At 39.5% G+C, this 17,540-nt stretch overlaps 1 protein-coding gene across 6 annotated transcripts in view; it reads right to left on the reverse strand.

The window, feature by feature from the left end:
* DLGAP3 (DLG associated protein 3) overlaps positions 1-17,540 on the reverse strand; it is a 335,981-nt gene that overhangs the window by 195,381 nt on the left and 123,060 nt on the right. For all 6 annotated transcript variants that reach the window (XM_075264490.1, XM_075264489.1, XM_075264486.1 and 3 more), the window contains exon 2: positions 8,530-8,614. The gene's annotated coding sequence lies outside the window, so the exon portion shown is untranslated. The remainder of the gene's footprint in view (positions 1-8,529; positions 8,615-17,540) is intronic.

Below are 17,540 nucleotides of genomic sequence, written 5' to 3' on the forward strand. Positions count from 1 at the left end.
AACCCTTCAATAAAATCACCTTATTCTGACGAGAGGAGCACCGTCAGTATTAACTTTTTGTTTCTTTAAGCAGATTTGGAGATGGAAACACTGAGGCAGAGCGTGGGTGTGAACCTAGCCTGAGTGATGTAGGTGTACTAAACTGGGAGAGAGGAGGAAGCCACTGGCAGTGGCTTATCTCCCAAGGAACAAAAGAATTTGGTCAGTTGAGATCCCCTATTGCTTGATCCTTATCTTCTCTACCATCTGCCATTCAACACAAAACTAAGGCCTGGTTCACAACTGTGTTCAGTATTCCGCTTAGGAAGTCCGCTTGGGAAATGGATGAATCTTGTGGAGAGAATAGTGCTGCTTGAAGTACTTTTCTCTCTGCATGATTCATGCAGACACCGCACTTAAAATACACGGACCGCATTAAAATCTATTTCGACCATGTGGTTTCATTGCTCACTGCTCTAGACCTAACTAGATGACCAACATAATACAAGTAGGAAAGAAGACCCTACCTTCAGGCTTGCAATTGATACAGGAAGGTAGGTGGATACAACAGGTGCGGGACTGAAGTTATGCAAATGGTGGTGTAGTATCAGCAGGGTTAACGTGTGTTGTATGTTAGTCTAAAGAGGTAATCATGTTGTGTTTGATTGTTGAGGTTACGCGAGGACAGTCTTATGAATCATGGTAGAAATCTTGGAGGAGGTTGTGTGAAGATCGAATCAGAGCAGAGTGAAGAAGAAGCTCCAGTGAAGATCAGATATTACATGTAGGGAGGTACCAAGAGTTTTGGTTAGTGATGTATGGAGAGGACATGTTGTTGACAATGGCAAGATATCATTTATGTGAAAAACATCAGCTAGTTAAGAAGGAAAACAGCAGTACACAGTTTTAAGCTTTTGATTGTCTTAAAGTAATAATCATTTTATAATCATTCATTACTAGACTGTTCCCATACATAGAATTAACACATAATAACACACCAATCACTAAACAATAGAACTTAATTTTTCAATGTATTCCACCTGTTTTATTAAAGAGACACATTTACATTTCAGATTTGTTTTCTCCTAAATATTATTACCATACTCATACTGGGTATACTAGACCATATATAGAACAAACCTATTAGGAGTGCATTCATTTCTTCTGATCAGTACACCTGCTGTCTTCCATAGTTGCTTGAAACCTACATTAGCAGATCTCTTCCTGACACATTGTGTACTGTAACAGGAATGTGGAGTAATTGTCATAGGCTGTAATAGTATATGTGTAATGATCAGCAGCTAGTTAACTACTTACTTACACTTTATTACTATAATCAATGATAGAAATGTATCTACAGTTCAGCGGAATCCTGGAAAACAAATTCTTTTTCATGGTGTTAAATTTACATGGAATGTATGACTGTTTTTTTTTTATTTGTAAGGTTTGTATACCTAATATGCCCCCTGATATAACAAACTTTAAGTGATTAAGAATATGTTTATTGTAATACTAGCTGGTACCCGCGACTTCGTCTGCGGTGATTGTAGAAGTGGGTAAATACAGGCGCGGGTAAGGTTTTCGTACTGTGTATAAGGTATGGGATATGAAATGTAACTTTGTATCTTGTTTCTGCTGTAATTATGAGAACACATGAGACTTTTGTGTTGAAGTTAATTTGTATTTCAGCTGCTATACGGTGTTCTGAGAAACTGTACATAGTGTGTTTGGGACAGAGGTATTTCAAGTGAATATACTTTGAAATACATTGTATGATTTGTTATTTTCCGCCAGTACATGTAAGTTTTGGGCACAGGATACTCTTGAGCAAGCAACATAAAGTCTGTCCCTGTGCATGACAGTTTGGTAACTCCATGTGCCTCTTATTAATAGCAATTAACCCCATCATGTCCCTCACATTAACCCCTGTGTAAGAGTTACTGATATGTGAGAGACTTGGAGATAATAATTAAGTATCTTCATTATTGAGGTCTTTTATTAGTACCTCCATATGTCTCACATATTAGTAACCTTTATATGGGGCACACAGGGGTTAATATGAGGGACATGATGGGGTTTATTCCTATTAATGTGAGGCACATGGAGTTACTAACACTAAACTAATAACCCCAAATGCCTGACATTAATGAGAATAGTAATCCTATGTACCTGCGTGTTTTTCAGTTTCACTTTGCTAGCAGCTTCCTGTCCTCCTCGGGGAATCTTTGCAGGATGCAGATCACTATAGCAGGCACAGACCTGAGCGATTAAGCTCCACCCCCTTGCGTTTCCTGCATCCCTCTCAAAGGGGAGTGTCCTTATGCCTCAGCTCTAGCAGAGCACTGAAGGGACACTCGGACTTCATTTAACTCTTGCAGGTCCTGTGCTGCTGGCATACCAGTGAAATATGGCAGGAGTGCCACTCTTGGCATGTGTGCCAGGGGTTGCTGACCTCTGTTATAGAGGGTAATATGAATTTTGTGGCTTGCTATGGTCCAAAGTGTGTGAGATAGCAGAGATAGTGATGTGAGTGTGGGTTTTGTGGGGTCCTGGGAAAAACGTATGTGTGCTATTGTGACGAAAAGTAGCCTATTGCGCAATCCAGTGTAGTAACTATGATTGTGGAAAATTTCAGCCAAATCGGTGGAGCGGGTTTTGCGTGATTGAGGGAACAAACATCCAAACATCCAAACACACAAACCCACAAACATCCAAACTCACAAACTTCCGCCTTTATAATATTAATAGGATTGTAACTTCCATGTATATACTGTAGGCTGCGTCTGTCGCAGGAGGAGGTGTCAGCGCCAACAGGCTCTAGAAGAGCGCCACATATAGTAGTAGTGTATTGTTTTGCTGAAGCACTGTGCTACAGCACTCGCAGAAAAGGGAACAGATGAGTCTGGGGACAGTGTTTGGCAAAAGTGAAAGCAGGAATAGATGGGTTTGGTGGGAAAATTCGCCACGTGGAGCAGTGTAAACAGCTTTCTCCTAAACGTGGGTAAGACCAAAGAGATGGTAATTTACTTTAGTAATGGTGACCCTCTCTGAAAATTGTCGAGCAGGCAATGGAGAGAGTCTCGTTCTATAAATACCTTGGGAATAATATTTTACGACAAACTGGACTCACGACTAAATACAGAGAAAGCATACAAGAAAGGAGCCAGCAGACTGTTCATCCTGCATCAACTGAATGTCTGCAGTAGGCTCTTGGAAGTCTTATATCATTCAGTGGTTGTAAAAGGTCTGTTCTTTGCTGTAACAGCATGGGGGAGAACACCAAGGTGTCAGATGTGAGAAAGACAGACAAACTGATAAGGAGGGCCAGTTCGGTGGTTGGGAATCAGACAGCTGCGAGGTTGTTATAAGGCAGAGAGGACTATTCAGAAATTGCAATCTATCTTAGACAACCCACTCTACTCTATAAAGTATCTTCAGTGATAGGTTTATACAGCAGAAATGCCGCAGAGAGAGGATCAGAAAGTCTTTTATCCCAACTGCCATCTCACTTCACAATAGTGTTGCTTTTGCAATATACTGTATGTACAAAACTTTATTTGTAAATACTTATATTTCACTTTCAGTGTTTTGTCTTTATAGTGCATTGAAATGGCAGGTTGATGTATCAATACATTTCCCTGTAGATCAGTATTCTATTGTATTCTATTGTATTGTATTGTATTGTATTGTATTGTATTGTATTGTATTGTATTGTATTCTATTCTATTCTATTCTATTCTATGCTATGCTATGCTATTCTATTCTATTCTATTCTATTCTATTGTATATGTGGTACCTGAGAAGCCTTACCTGAGTCAACTAAGGCTGTATGAGATTCTAGCATTCACAGGAACAGTGCACAACCCTGTAGCCTGTGTATGTAAAGAGGTTTAAATCTTAAAGGGTTTATTCATTCTTGAACTTTAGGTTTGGATCACGGACCACACTGGAAGATGAGACAGTGACTGACATTATTTGGAACAGACATTTACTTAGGATTGAGGCAATATGCATGGTGGATTCCAATACCATTGATGTGGGCATAGGCTTAGTGCTTACAACACTTATTTATATGGGCACAATAATAGGTGGGTGCACTTTTTCATAAAGTTATAATAGTTAGTGGTTGCATTTTTTGACACTGGCAAGCTGCAATGTGATAATTTAACAGCAAACTACTTGCAACACAAAACTTGCACAGCAATGGCCAGTAAAAACAGCCACATAAGGCGCGACCTGACTCTCAGTGGACTTGCGGAATATGTCATGGTCCCTGAGCCTTTGTACAGCGCTTGAGCCCAGAGTTGTGATGAGTAATTTTTTTAAAAGGTGAACATTAAAAACGAATGGTATATTATTTGTAGGTATTTTAAAACGGACTTAAAACAGAGCATCACAGGAGCAAACAGTGCAGCAAATGACATGTAATAAAAGCTCTAGCTTTGTTTGAGGCTGGGGACAACATTATGAAAATGCAGTGTATTACAGTAGCTGGAAAGTGAAAGGAATTCTGGCTACTTCCATCCACACATTGCACAAGAACATCTGCAATGGAAGTGCTGAAATCTTAAAAAAGCAAGCATTTTTGAAAATTGCAGCATGTCACATACGGAAACTCTGGCACTTTACATGTAGTTAGAATGGAGGCAGCAAATCCGCAGGGGAAACCTGGGCGTCAGCGTGGCAGTGTGGGTATGTTATACTATTTTCGTCGAAGTACCATGTTACATTACTGATGTTCTATACTTTCTGAGGTATATTTTTTATGCCCTTGCATCTGTGCAGATTATTTGCCCCTTATGACATTTTCTATGTACATGCCAGATGGTTATTGTTCTTATAGTTACATGATTATTTGTATTTATACACAATATATCTTGTCCCCCACTATCATGCATATATAGGTATATTATGGTATTTATTGGGAATCTCCATGTCTTCCCCCATTCTTTCATCATTATAGTATTTTGCCTTTATTGTCCATATACGTATTTTGTTGACTTTTAATAAATGTATATATTTTTTTTTATATTTGTGTGGGTTTTGCATTCTTTAGTGGTATAATTATTACTAGTTATTGTTTATGCCTCTGTTACTCAGTTATCTATGTTTCCTTATTTTGCACTCTTAAGAAAACAAAATCATAATAAAAAAAGCAAATACAATTGAAGCTACGAGCTTCTTTTTGACCTAAGCATAGAGTTATATTTCTCTACATTTCCTAGTAAAAGCAAGGAGAAAGAAGATTAATCATTCCTGAACTGTATGGAAAGATTCACTGTGTTTTTTTTTTGTTTTGTTTTTTTTTCTCTAGTTGGGTACAGGCTATACTGTAAATGTCTCACATGATAGCAGACTGTAGAAGGACTATGGTAATTTAGGCCTGGACTACAGCCCAGATGTATCAAATTACATATGTCCATAGAAGTCTATGGTGATAGGTAGGTGGAAGGATGAGCAGTAGCTAAGGGAAACAATAGAAGAATCACAGGCTTGGACTGATGCTGCAGATAAATAGGAAGCCTTTACTTTAGCCCAAGTGATTTAGTCACATAGGTACATCTCTTCATTTGTCCTGCATGATTCTGGGGCTATGTCTGTTTGTGTGCGAAATACATCTCAACCTGTGAAGTAACCCAAAATCCTTTTATATCTATGGTTATGATTCGTAGAATGCAAAGTGAAAAAAAAAATACAAAAAGCAGTCTGGAAGGCTCAAATTGCCTAAGTTCTTAAAGGGTTAATATCCCTATTGATTTCAATTAATTTTTTGGCATCAGCTAGGTTCCTTTATGTCAGATTTTTATTGCTTTTGACTACCACAGCAGCGTAATTTGCTACGCTATTCTACCCAGTAGAAAGAACAACAGAAACCTGACAGACCCCATTAAGGTCAATTGGACCCACTAACTTTCCTATTTACGGATTATAAAACAGATCTGTCATGGACCCATCATTAATGGAAAATATGACACTAATGTGAGCAAAGCCTAATACATTTGATATTGTGAGCACTCTATATACTCTGTGGGAACTTCAGTAACCAAAAACTATTTACCCTGGTGATAAAGGTATTATGTTGTGAGAATGTTTCTAGAAGACATGTAAAGGTAGAGTCTTTCAACCACAGCTGTGGAGTCAGTAGGCCAAACCATTGTCTCCAAGGCCTCTATTCTTCTATAGCCCAGCTCTGGCTCCAACTCACCTCAGATGCAGATTCCTGTCAACAGGGGTCAGCAATGATTTTTTTGTCTGGCGTGCCAATTTAATATAAGTAAATAAATCAAAGCTTAAGTAGGTAGTGCGCCATGCAATAATACGACCTCCTATAAGAAAGTTATATAATGCAAACTGTAACTGCAACCAATTAGATAGCTGACTAAAATTAAATTTCATTGTGATCCTGTTCTTTGACAAAATAATTGTTATTTAGTAGCTATGAATCAAATCGCACCTCATCTCCAACCTAACTGAAGTCTTTACTCTTGCTCTTATCCACCTCTTCCACTATCTCCAGCTAGTGGTACCTTCCCTTTTGCTTTTCAACATGCTACTGTTGCACCCATCCTCAAGAAATCATCCCTCAGTCCAACCAAATATCGTCCCATCTCGCTGCTCCTGTATGCCTTAAAACTCCACTTTGAATTATCCTCTGTTCTTCTCCAGCAAGACCTTTAGGGCTAGTTCACACGTAGTTATTTAGTCCGGATTTTTACATGGAATCCACGTCAAAATCTGGGTCAAAAAAACACCCCCCATTGAATTCAATGGGAGCAGGTCATTTCCTTTTACAGCAAAAAAGTGACCTGCCCTATCTTGACGTGGATTCCACGTCAGAGACCGCCACGGCGTCCGCGGCGACACAATCCCTCCGGACTAGACCCATTCATTTGGGCCTAATCCGGAGCGGAAAGCCGCAACTGTCAGAAATTGCGACAGTTGCGGCTAGCCACAGCAGGCGCATTTTGGTCCCGATTCTGACGCGGCTTCCCGAGTCACAATCCAGACCAAAAAACTACGTGAGAACTAGCCCTTACTCCGGTTTTGACACAGTTGACCAACTCCTCTTGTTACAAACTGTCTCATTCACTGAATCTTCTTCTTCCTAAACTACAAAAATCCTAGTCTGTGTCCTCATAATCTCCCGCTATTATAACACCTTTTCTATTGGCCTACAACCATCACTAACACTGCTGCCACCACACCACCAAATAAGCAGCTTCTACCCTCATCTACTTTCTCTATTCCATTTGCCTCATAGATGTAAGCCCTTGCAGACAAGGCCCTCTTTACCACTTTTCCAGTTGATCACTGTTATTGAACTTGTTTTGTGGTTTTTGTGTATTGTATGTAAACCCTCAAATGTACAGCACCATGGAATTAATGGTGCTATATAAATAAATAATTAGAATAATAATTTTGCATTAACATGAGGCTAAAAGTAGACTCTGGTAAGCCTGTTTTGTGGGGGACAGAAGATGTCACTACCTAGTTTTTTTGCTGAAGAAATCCAAGCAAATCTTTCCAGGCTCACTGAAATGAATGAAGGCAAGATTAGCTGCCATATTATACTTTGCACAGGTAGTTGCTGTCTTCTGACTAGGCTACTGGCCTGAACTGTAGGGCTTCATGTCTCCAGCATTCCCTCCAGTGCATCCTCCTCTCCCTGTATTTTCGTGGTCCATTAGAGAGAGGTTGCCACCTGGAGCAGCACTGCCAAGTGTTTAAAACAGTGGAGAGAGTCCTGTGCCAGGTTAATATGCCTGGATGCCAGCTTTGGTACCAGGTCTGGGAGATGCTGACCTCTGATCTAAGGAATTATACAATATTAATAATTGCATAATATAATTGAAAATAATTAATCATTCTATATTGAACAAAGGTTGTGAAAAAGAGATAAAGATACTTACAGTGGCATGCAAAAGTTTGGACACCCCTAGTCAAAATGGCTGTTATTGTGAACAGTTAAAGAGGACCTTTCATGTCCTCAGGCACATGCGATTTTATATACCGCTAGAAAGCTGACAGCGCAGTGTTTTAGGCACATCTATTGCAGCCACTTTCACTACATGAAAGCATTTGACACTAAATATAATTATGACTAGTACACATTGTTGGATCGCTGCAGATATGCCATAGGGGACTACTTTAAATTTTGCCGATACAAATATACCTATTCAGCTGCAGACTACACACCCATGTAAAGTCGCCAACTACACTGAGCTATGCGTGGAAGTCCTTGTACAGATCAACTTGCACACGAGAAAACATTTCAAATCTAACAACATTTTGCGCCACAATGCAAATAGAGAGTAAGTAAACCTTACAAACTTGTAATTCTGCTATTTCTTCCTTGCATGAACAGGATATAATTGCATAAAAACCACATAAAATTTTACATTTTGAGCACTGCATTCCAGACAAATATCTGTGTATTAGTTTGAAAGCTCTCCCTTTTACAATCTTCCTCTGTGCGACTTACGAATCTATCTTTCTTATACTGGGAAATAAAAAAGTGCCAGAGGGTGAAATGAGCTCAGCTTTTCTTACCGCTCTGAGACTGACTTTAACATCCCGCTGACTTCATGGTCCGTGAAGCTCCAGTCACACAACTCACGGGATCCCCTGTCATGAGCTAAAGAGAGAGAAAGAGAGAAGGGAGGTGAACGAGAGAAGGGAACAGCAGAATGCAATATACAGATGCAGAAAGCGATCAGGCAGGGAACAGAAAAAGACAGAAGTGATGGGGGAAGGGGATCTGGTAACCACAGAACAACAAAAGAAAAGAGGTCTAAAGACATGATTATTGCAAGACTTGAAATGAAAATATCTATAAATAAAATACTATACACAGAATTCAGACTTTTTCCCCACCAGGTACAGTAATAGTCACACAGAGCATCACCTATAATTGTCAGTGAAGCTGTAATTGATTGAGGTTGGGGATCAGGCACCATCAGGCTGGCATAAAGGGGTAGATCTGCATTGCAGTGCCATAGCCTGTATCCTCTTATTGAATATTAGCAGTTTGAGTTACTTCGATGAATAAGTGCACACATCTTTAATATCTATAATGCTTTAAAAGTAACATTTTACTTCATTTATCACTTTCCGCTGCATTCACGAATATACGATCGACCAGATAACAACAATAAATCATCAATAAAAATAACACAAAGGAAAGAATTACATTTTTACAAAATGTGTCACAGAGAACGTTCCTGGAGGATGAAAGAAATGTTTATGTGCTTCGGTGAAGAAAGATATCTTTTTCTAGTGGAGTTTAGGAAGCGGTACATAGGCCTAAGAGAACTATTACACTGTCACCATGGAAACACTGAATGCACTCGAGGACAGCCATTTTTAACATACCTAATTACATCAACTAATGAGAACAATTTGACAGGTCTCCCTTGTCTGTCATAAAGAATGAAAGAAGATACAGAACAGGAATTGCTGTGGTCTTTAAAAATTCCTTTCCTCTATAGAAATTCTTTCCTGGCATGCTTTACCTTAAATATGCAAAGGTAACTAAGATTAAATGATATCTGTGAACATACTGTTCACATTGTCACCTAGTACTGTAAACCAGCCATACATACGCATTGGATAACTACCTCATCCTCTGATCCTCTATTACGTATAATATTGGCTGAACATAGATGTTAAAGGGATCCAGTCACTGGAATACCATTTATACTCCCTAACATGTAGGAATAGCTTTAAGAAAGGCTATTCTTCTCCTACCTTCAGATGTCTTCTCCGTGCCGCCGTTCGGTAGAAATCCCTGTTTTCTTCTGTATGCAAATGAGTTCTTTCGCAGTACTGGGGGCGGTCCCCAGCGCTCAAACAGCAGTGGGGGCGTCCCCATTGCTGCGAGAGAAATCTCCAGCGACGCCTCTATCTTCGTCTGGAACGCCTCTCTCCGCTTCTTCTTCCGTACTGGGTTTCAAACTTAAAGGCATGCGCAGTCGGCTCTACCATTGGGCCTCGGACAGGAGCCGACTGTGCATGCCTGCGGCCATTTTCTTGTGGCTGCTTACAGCCAGCTTACTGTGTGGCCCGCCCCCAAAGCTGCGAAACAACTCATTTGTATACAGAAGAAAACCAGGATTTCTACCGAACGGTGGTGCAGAGAAGACATCTAAAGGTGGGAGAAGAATAGCCTTTCTTAACGTTATTCCTATGTGTTAGGGAGAAAAATGGGATTCCAATGATTGGATCCCTTTAAGTCTGATACCGTGGGAGGGAAAAACTCATCTCATGAAAAAAGATGAAAAAATATATATATATATATATATATATATATATATATATATATATATATATATATATATCCTCCTAGATGGCCTGGCCAAACTTGTTTTTACTCTGAAATTTAATAACTATCTGAAACTCATTGCATGAGTTCTATCTAAAGTTGTGTTTTATACGCTTTAGTCAACACAGTCAACAGCTGGCCTAATAGTATATTTGATAGCAATCTAACAGTGTACAGCTACAAGAGTATATACTGTATTAGGATGAATGTCTGCACAGGGTGGTGTCTATAGAGATTTCTGTTATTTTGTACAATAACCTTGATATGGATTATTCTTTATAACAGATAGTAAGGAGACCTTCTGACAGCAGATAGAAAACAACCACTATGTGTGTTTGTTCTGATGATTTGCAATTTTAGATAAGGTTGTCTGTGCCTGTTCTACAGTAGATGGAAGCCCTGAACCTGTGAACCTGTTCTGATAAGCCACTGTGAGCTGTGGCTGTAGAAAGCTGGACTGTATCTAGTGAAATCCTGCAATGCAGTACTGCTAGTTAATGAAATGCTCGTATGAGCCTATTAACATTCAGCCAGAGGAGTGTCTCCTCCCTGAGACGCACTGTTCCCAGGATAAATATCACACTCAGACCATGACCAACCACCATGTCTTTACCTCCCAAAATTTACAATAGAAATGGGACAGGTGACTACCGAAACGGCAATAATAATAGATTATATATAACAATAAAATGTCTATGGCATGTGAAAGAAATAACAACTATTGGAGGATTACAAATGTGACGTGTCACTATATAAATGTGCCCACAAAGACGTTTTAACCATTATTGAAAATAAATAAGACTATAACATGATTTAAAGGGGTTTTCTGAGATGAATGGAAATCCCTACACTAATCTAAACATCCTCCCACTTCCTACTTTCTAAATAACATAATTAAACAAAAATGTATATTTACCTCACGTGACCGCCCCAGGGACATTTTCTGATTACCCGGTAACGATCCATTTCTCCATTTCCGGAAACGGATCGTCACTACTACACCCCTCTTCCCCATCCACTTCATCACACTTACTTTCCAAGCTTCTTCTTGCGGGTCAGCTCCTCCTTCTTTTCTGACTGCTGCCACTTCTCCCAGCGCTGCTCTGCGCTCTAATGCGATAATTCCTATAATTCATCTGCTGCCCGCACAGTAAAGGTGGATGGCCACTGCAGAGCAAAGAGAAGCGCTGTGAGAAGAGCGTGCCCAGAAATCAGGAAAGAAGGAGAGTTATCCCACAGGAAGAAGCCTGGAAGGAAGGAAGAGAGGTAAGTATATAATGGGCGGGATAGCTAGAGAGACAGGGATGGGGTGTATGGAAGGAGGGAGAGATGAAGGGGGGAGTGAGGTGAGAGAAGTTAGTGTGGAAGTTACATAGAAGGAACATGAACCAGTAAACAAATGCAGAAGATATCAGGAGCTTCCAGAGACACACAGAAATGACTCAAAACACAGATAAAGGTATATAAGTGCATTTATTAACACATTAGTAGCACTAAAGGATACTTTAAAAAAAAACAAACAAAAAAACATTATTTTGGCCAGAAAACCCCTTTAGGCCAGAGCCCCAAAGGATGTAAGCGCCACGATCTGCCCGCAGCAGAGACGCTGCAGGAAAAATTGTGGCATTGTACATTGCAGGCAACGTGGATGGGATTCATGGGATCCCATCCCCACTTTGCGGAAGAAATCGCAGCATGGACATGCTGCGATTTGCAAAGCCGTTGCAGCTTTGCAAATCACAGCATGTCAATTATATCTACGGAAACGCTGGTGGCTTTCCCGTAGATATAATGTTAAGAGAAAGTCAGAAGAAAAACTCCGTGAACTTTCTCTTAAAAGCGCTGCGGAAAGAACCGCAATGCGATCACGCAGCGATTACGGCCAGTGGGGCCTTAGCCTTAAGAAGGATTAGTTAATATATATTTTATATGTGAAATAAAAAATAATGGTGATGTTTGGAACTACTGTCCATACCAACAACCAGTTGCTTATTATAAAGAAATAGCAAATTGAAGACTTCTGGACTATCTAAATTGTTAAATCACAGTCCATATTAGGAAAAAAAAGATCCAACATCTATGGTATCAAATACAATCAATCTAGATTTGGCATAAAAATGCTCAGTAAAGAGTTAAAATGAGCAATTATTTTAGCAGCAAGGCAACATCTATAGCAAGTATTTCTATAATGATCCATCTTCTTAATATTCTTGGGGAGATAATTGCTGTATGTTTGTATGGTGCCTTATGTCCTAAGCCTGTGATGTTGGGGTATCCATAACTCCTCAGGCTGGCGGAATCTCTTCTGATGAATTATGTGTGGAAACAACAAAGCGGCACAACTCTGTATCACAAGGCTTTGAGCTTGAGAGCAATTTTTCTGAGAACAGAACTAGAGGAAGGGAGTGGAAGGGAAGAAGGGAAGGTGTGAAAAAGACGAGATAGAAATGAAAGAAGGTAAGAAAAATAAATCAAGTGAGTGGCTATGGTGGGTACAGGTCTAATTATTAGAACAACGAAAATTCATGAGTGTAAAACTATAAATGCTAAAGACTCATTCTTAAATTACATTCATATATCAATATATTACCCTTCGATTTCTACATTCAGAAATACGTTGCAGTAAACTATTAAAGAAGACTTGTCACCAAGTCCAAAATACTAAATGCCACACATCATTCAATTGCCACTGTTACAAATTGTCCAGGGGCCACGGCGGCAACAAAATGACCTTTAGCATTTTGTACTTTTCTGACAGGTTCTGTTTAACCCCTTCCCACGCAGCCATTTTTCGATTTTGATTGTCTGCCTTTGAAGAGCCTTCATTTTTCTATTCACAGAGCCATACAACCTCTTCATTTTCACAAGACAAATGGTACTTTGTAATGGTACCCTTTAATATTCTGTACAATGTAATGGGAAGTTGGAAAAAAAAAATTCAGAATTGATGAATCTTATGGGCTTTGTTTTTACAGCATTCACTGTGCAGCCAAAATGACATATCACCTGTACTGTACGGATTGGTAAAATTCCAGGGATACCAAATTTCTAATAGCTTTTATTTTACATTTGTCTCCTTAAAAAAAATACAAAACTTTGCCAAAAAAAGATCATTGGAGTTGCCATTTAACTCCTTAAAAAATACAAGACTTTGCAAAAAAAAATAAATCATTGGAGTCGCCATATTCCGACACCTGAAACTTTTTTATATTTCCGTGTATGGGAATGCATAAGGCATCTTTATATAGTTTCAAAAGTATTTGCTGAATTAAAACATACATTATTAATAAAGTGTATCACAATATAGAGCTAAATTGACTACAAAAGATAATAGAAAATAGTGTAGAATTATAAAATCACAAAAGTAATCTCTATATTTCACAAAAGATGCTAGTGTATGTGACATTTAATGAGGTGAAGTTATTCGGTCACCTCAGACAGCACTATTGGGAGCGGCGGCATGGAGGCGTGCTGGTCTGAGTGAGTCCGGTCAGGCTCTGCAGGTAAATTTCCCCGATGTTATGCATGCAGATTAGGCTGCCCTGGGCCCACTGCCTCTGTGGGGCCCAACCTATTGCCGTCATTAATACATGCTTTACCATTAACTAGATTGACGTCTGCAAGACACGGACCTAGTCAAAACACAAGTTGTGACTCTGCCACTTCAAACAGACACAAGACGTCTGCTTCTGGACGCAGGCAGGCACAATGACATCATAGCATCACATCGGACATCATAGGGGCATTATTAATACAAGAGGGAGGGGATGTATAGGGCCTACAGTGTGTACCAGGTTTATTACATGTGTTGGGCATTGTCTAGGGATAACAAATATCCATCCATGGATCCCTTTTAGCCATATTGTTGTGGCATGCATCTGCATTTGATCCCTTCGTCCATCCAGTATTTGTTGTTGGTAAAATTTGTTTTGTCTAAATCACGGTAAGCCCTAGATTATATATATTTTTCTATTGTTCAAGACCGCCATGTTTAGATTATTGGATGCCATATCATATTCATTATCGTGCTAGACACAGGTAATTCTAGCTTAGGTTGAATCACATATTTGTTTTGATTTATTTGTGATATTTTATTTAATTTATTATTAAAGGTTATGTATTAATTCATGATAAGTTTATTGAGATTATTATATTGGATTTTGTTATTTCTATAAGGGGGCATTAGGGAGCATTATATGTGTAAGGGGGGGATTATTAATATAAGGGGATATTAGGGAACATTATGAATAGAAGGGGCATCATTTATATAAAGGGTCATTAAGGGAGCAGTATTTATGATAGGGGGATTAGGGGCATAATATAAGGAGGCAATTAATTAAAGGGGTTGTCCAGGATCACCACTTTTTTAATATGAGACCAGGAAAGGTAAAAGAAAAAAAAAAACCTACTTAGCTGTCAGTTGTGCTCCGATATCTCCCACCATGGTCTTGTTCTGCTGTGTTTTCTCTTAGTAGAAGTCCCCACTGCACATGACCACTGAGGTTGCTGACAGGGATGCCACAGTGGTATGGGAACTTCCACTGAAAGAAAACACTGGAGCAGCAGAACTGGAACACGCTGGGAAACACCGGAGCACCTTCTCTGGCCTCATATTAAAAAAGTGGTTATCCTGGGTAACCCATTTAAGTTAGTAAATGGGCTTTATGAAAGGGGTTTTATAGTTTATTTTTAGGACAGATTATCAATATGAGTTCAATGGACTCCTCCTCCCGACCAGCTGTATGAAATGGCCATGGTGTCTGTTTATATCACACTGTCTGTTTATAGTGACCGTGTGATGTAATTACAGTCTTGTCACATAGATGTGTATAGGACAAGGCTGTAGATTAAATGGCTACTAGGATACTTAATGACACTATGTAAACAGAGAAGCAGTCACGGTGCTTACACAGGTACCATGGTTTAATCACACAACTGATCAGTGGGGGTCCAGGGTTTTTGAGCTCCACTTATTTTGTTATTGATAACTTGGAAAACCTTTTAATTAGGAAACAGCTGAGGCAATCGTAAGAAGAAGCACTATTTATAGAGAGTAAACATGGACATTATTAATATAAAGATGCACTTGGGTGTATTATTCATTATGGTGGACTTATATCATATATTTTATAATTGGGGTAGCGGCAGGATGGGGGCTTTGTGTCGGTGAGGACAATGTGGGTCAGGTGCCTGGAGAAGTGAAGAGCCAAAGATGAATGTGCTGCAAACTTTACAGAGACAAGTCACAGCTGGAAGAAGTGGTGATGGCTGTCTAAAGGGAATAGAAAGGAAATGTGAACGATTAGTCAGAGAAGTCTCCTGTAAGTCACTAAATGTTACTGCACTGTATACACCTAAATGATGGACGATAAATACCTGATTGATGGAGTTCTGTCTGCTGAAACCCCACCGGGTCTGAAAAATTTCTGGCCCCCTATTCTGGGAATTCAGCCTGACCGCAGCCCTGTTGAATACAGGTGTGTCGTTTGGTGGATGGATGAAGCCACGTGGCTCCCATCTGCCTCGATGGGAGTGCCAAAGATAGTCAAAGTCCAGTACTCAGCTATCTGCGGTGCTCCTTTTATAAGCAATGGAGCCATCCGGGCTCGTCCATCCACCAAGCAGAAGTTGTGTGAAGTTATTTTCATTGTTAATACCATGCTTTTGATCTCTGATAGTGAAGTAATACAGTGATAAGAATTCTTAAAAGCTGGGCAAAAAAACCACCAGCAAGGAGTTTGTATGTTCTCCCCGTGTTTGCATGGATTTCCATCCCATATTCAAAAAACAAAAAAAACACATACTGATAGGGAAAAATGTACATTGTGAACTCTATGTGGGGCTCACAATCTACAAAAAAAAAATCTTAAAAACTGTTTTATAACTTTGTGTATGTTTATTGTGCGACAATAGCAACGTGTGCAGCTATTAGCAAGTATGCTCAATTTTTTTGGTGTGTATAGTCTGTATACTACAATTCAAATATACTGTAAAAGGCAAGTTACAGAGAAAAGAAACAAAACATGGAATAAATAGTTAAAACATTTTGAAAAGCACTGCCTGCAGAGTTAGGAATCATATTATGGGGGGAGGTGTAAAAGCAAGTGCAAAAAGTTTCCCACCCCGGGGGTTATAGCTGTAAACAATCTGACAAGCCAGGAGCATGTGACCTGTTAATCCATGGAGCCAACACCTTATCGAAATGCGTTTGAGAATCAGTTATGACAGTGGTAATCTTCACAAACAGAATAACAGGGTCAACTCGTTTGATGACCTCCAACAACAGGAGGGTCGGAGTCCTCCATTTTGATACTACATGAATTCTAGCAGACATCAAAATATATTAAGCAGTTTATAAGAAACAGCAGAAGCCCAGTGATCTGAGACTTAGTATAAAACAAGCGTTGCGAAGGGCACCAAATAGCCCAACAACCTCTGAATCATTTTCTGTAGTGACTGCCAAAATCTTTGAATGAGAGGGCATGTCCCCCAAATATGGAGAGTATCCCCATTATCATGACAGCCTCTAAAAAACAAGGATATCATAGGATACATGTAATGTAGCTTAGCTGGACCATATAAGTATTATGCTTTATCTTCAAAGCAGATTCCATGAGTGTGACTTGCCAACTACCATTGCTAGTAAAAGTACAACAATCCTGCCATTGAGCTAAGGTCACAGTGATCTCCAGGTCAGTCTCCCTGGCTGTCATACAGGAAGCGACTAGAGGCTGTTATCTTTGCAAAAGGAGGATCTACTAAATATTAATGTCACTTTTCTGTTGAGGTGCCCATATTTTTGCACCGGTCAAATTTTGGTTTAATGCATATTGCGCATTTTCTGTTAGTACAATAAACCTCATTTCAATCCTGAAATATTACTGTGTCCATCAGTTATTAGATATATCAAACTGAAATGGCTGTTGCAAACACCAAAATATTTAGAACTAAAAATGATTAAGATTAATAGGGGTGCCCAAACTTTTTCATAGGACTGTATATTTCCTATGTTTGGAAGCTAAAATTTAACACTATGATCTTTCTGGTAGCAGGGGGAACGTTGCAGTATAGGATGTCAGAGTTAGGGCGGGCTCACACCAGCATCCGGTCTTCGCTTTAGGCAATCCGGCGGGTCTCCGTCTTTTGCCCGGAGAAACTGTACAGGAGACGGAAACCCAGCAGTCAGTTTTCAAACCCAATCACTTAAATGGGTTTGCAAAGTGTCCACCCGTGTGCATCT

This window comes from Leptodactylus fuscus, chromosome 2 (genome assembly GCF_031893055.1).
Source record: "Leptodactylus fuscus isolate aLepFus1 chromosome 2, aLepFus1.hap2, whole genome shotgun sequence".
Classification (NCBI taxonomy): domain Eukaryota; kingdom Metazoa; phylum Chordata; class Amphibia; order Anura; family Leptodactylidae; genus Leptodactylus; species Leptodactylus fuscus.